This window comes from Camelus ferus, chromosome 1, assembly GCF_009834535.1.
Source record: "Camelus ferus isolate YT-003-E chromosome 1, BCGSAC_Cfer_1.0, whole genome shotgun sequence".
Taxonomy (NCBI): domain Eukaryota; kingdom Metazoa; phylum Chordata; class Mammalia; order Artiodactyla; family Camelidae; genus Camelus; species Camelus ferus.
The window spans coordinates 11,788,902-11,792,325 of record NC_045696.1 but is presented as its reverse complement, the minus strand read 5'-3'; positions in this window follow the sequence as shown (position 1 = coordinate 11,792,325).

Sequence of the window (3,424 nt, the reverse complement as noted above, 5' to 3'; positions counted from 1 at the left end):
GAAGCAAAATCCCCAGCATCCCCAACCACTGCCTTTTCTTCCTCCACCTGGTTTATTTAAATCATTCTTATCAACTCTTGAGTTGATTCTAAGGACTGGGCTATAGAGAATCCTGGTGGCTAACACAGGTGGAGACATTCTGACCCAGGTCTTCGCCTCCAGTCTTACCAAGGCCACTGGAATATTGTTTCACCAGATGCTTGTGACACGGACTGAGAACTCACTCAGGCTTGATATTGGAGGAAGAGGCAGTTCATCTGCTGAGCAGGCATCAGAGAAGGCTCCTCTGCAAATCCAAACCACAAAGAGATAGCATCACCTCACACCTGTCAGGATGGCTATCATCAAAAAGGCAAGAAATAACAAATGTTGACAAAGATGTGGAGAAAAGGGAACCCTTGTACACTGCTGGTGGGGATGTAAATTGGTGCAGCCCTTAAGGAAAACAGTGTGGAAGTTTCTCAAAAAATTAAAAATAGAACTACTGTACCATCCAGCAATTCCTCTTCTGAGTATTTATCCGCAGAAAATGAAAATACTAACTCAAAAAGATATCTGTACCTCCATGTTCATTGCAGCAATATTTACAAGAGCCAACACATGGAACCAACCTAAATGTCCATCTATGGATGAATGGATAAAGAAAATGTGTTACAGATACACAATGGAATATTATTCAGGCATAAAAAGAATGAAATCTTGCCATTTGAGACAACATGGACAGACCTTGAGGGCATTATGCTAAGTGAAATAAATGAGTCAAGAAAGACAAATACTGTACGATCTTGCTTATAAGCAGAAACTAAAACAAAGAAACAAACAAAACCAAGTTCATCGACACAGAGAACAGACTGGTGGTTGCCTGGGGTAGGGGTGGGGTCTGGGAAATGGGTAAAGAGGGTCAAAAGGTACAAACTTCGACTTATAAAATAAATAAACTATAAAATCAATAAGTCCTGAGGATGTAATGTACAGCAAGATGACAAGAGCTAATGATACTGTACTGCACACTTGACAGTTGCAAAGACAGTAGTTCTCTTTTTTAATTGCGGTAGAGCTGATTTACAATACTGTGTTAGTTTCAGGTGTACAGCATAGCAATTTAGTATTTTTGCAGATTATACTCCAAGATTACAAGATGGTGGTATATAGCATATATAGCATATCCTTGTTGCTTATCTATTTTATGCATAGTAGTTTGCATCTGTTAATCCCCACGCCCCTAGTGTGTCCCACCCGCGAAGTTCTCATGATAAGGAAAAAAAATACTTTGTAACTATGTGCGGTGATGGATGTTACCTGGACTTGTGATCATCTCACAATATGTACAAATGTCACATCACTGTGTTGTATACCTGAAACAAATATAATGTTACATGTCAGTTATATCACAAGATATAAGAAAAAGATTATGTTGGCCTGGGGGTAAAAAAGTTCCTATGTAGCTCTTACACACATTCCTTATTCTGCTATATTTCTAATAGGTGTGTGTGAAGTTTTTTTTTTTTTTTTCCAAATTAGATCTCTTGAAAAATCTGACTTTATGAGGAAAATGTCTTCATCAAAGATGGCTACTATCTTAAACTGGTCTTGCTCATTAAATACACTTACTTGGGACATAGAAAGGAGACAGAGAGAGGAGCTAAAGGCCACAGGTCATGTTCCAGGGAAGGCAGGAGCTGAGTTAGAGATTAGCCTGTAGACAGTGTCCTTGGGATCAGGAGCGCATGGGGAAGAGAAGGGCTGGATGGCGCAGAGGAAGAGGGATGTTCAGACTTGGGCTGGCCCTTCAGGACCAGGGGGCCTCATGCCAGGCCGGCTGCCTTGAGAAATGGGTGTGTCTTGCAGAGGCAACTTTCTTAAGTGAAACCAGTTTCCAAAGAAGGCTATTGGCTGAGAGCAGTCAGTGGACAACCTTTCCAGCAGCTAGGGGAGAAAATTCTCCAGTCTCTGGGTCTGCATGAGCCTCTGCTCACCTGGGCAAACCACTAACCTCTCAGTGAAGGGGAGCACCTGCCTGGCCTGGAGAGGACCCCCGGGAAATGTCTGTCCTTCTGCACCAGCTCCCTTTCCGCCCCAGGATTTCATGATCTTACCATTCAAATGAGGGGCTTGCATTAAGGTTGGAAAGTGACAACCCTCTCACTGAATCAGACCTATAAATCTGGTTTAGTCTGTATTTTAAAATTTTGAGACTTTGTTACCAATAATCAGGAAATTGAGAGATGTTCCCAAAATTTCAGGTTTCCGTATTTTTTTTTTTTTTTTGAAAAAGCAGAAGGTCCAGCCACACTCGGCCTGAATCCCTTCAAGGCCACAGTCACTGGACATGTCACAAACCCACCAAAGTGCCAAGATCCTCACCAGGCCCCCAGCCCCTGGGTGCACATGTTTGGACAACACTAGATTTTGAAAAACATTCAGTTATTTGAACGTGGCTTCCAAGTTAACTCTCTTTTGTTTTTAACAACAAATCCAATAACCTTTTATTAAACTCCAAATGAACAAATCTCTCAATTACTACTTTGCTAAGTAGTGAGTATGAATTTGAAAATGAGGAGAAAAGAAGTCAAGCCCAGTGCAACACACCCCAGCCAGAACAAGCCCCCAGCAGATGGTGCCGGGGGTGTGAGTAACACCTTCATTCTTAAAGAAACCAACATCAGTGACATTTGTGACATGTTACAGAGTAATTGCACACTGTTATAACCCAAAACTCTTAGCATGAACCAACAGTAAAAAATGTCACTTGGAAATAATTACTCTTTTGCTAGTGAGCACTCTATGCAAACCCAAGGGACTCCAAGTTAAGTGGCAAGTAGGAGTTTTGACACATCCCCGGTGATCTGTGTTGTCATGTGACTTATGTCACGTCTTAGAGTCATTTTGATCCAGGCACATGAGCTACCGTTGGTGCAAAGCCTTTAGCATCATTCATGTCCCCGGTGAGGAGGCCTGCCTTGAAAATGGCATTGCCAGTGGAGGTTAGCTGTGATTGTGAAGATGCTCTTGGTGTTCTTCATGCTTTCCTCCTTGTTCACAGATCATAGATTCTGCTCAGATGAAATGGGTCCCACCCTGGCATATCCCTTGGGGGGGATCCTGATTGAGCTGAACATGCCAAGGATACCACGTTCCATTTTGATGGATGTCTACACTTCCAGCTTCTCTTGCAGCTACACTGGCCAAGTATCCCAGTCTCTTTACTGACACTTTAGGAAATCTGCTGGAGTGCTTCTGAAAATGATAATTGGTTTCTTGATAAAAAGGGACAAATGCAAGGAGACGGCCTGCCAGTGCCACAATTTCCCTTTCTTCCAGGGCTGTAGCAGCCATCCTGCAACCGTGAGGTGACTGTTATACAAATGAAAAGTCAACCACTGAGGATGAAATGAAAAACAGAGTCTGGATACTGGACGACATG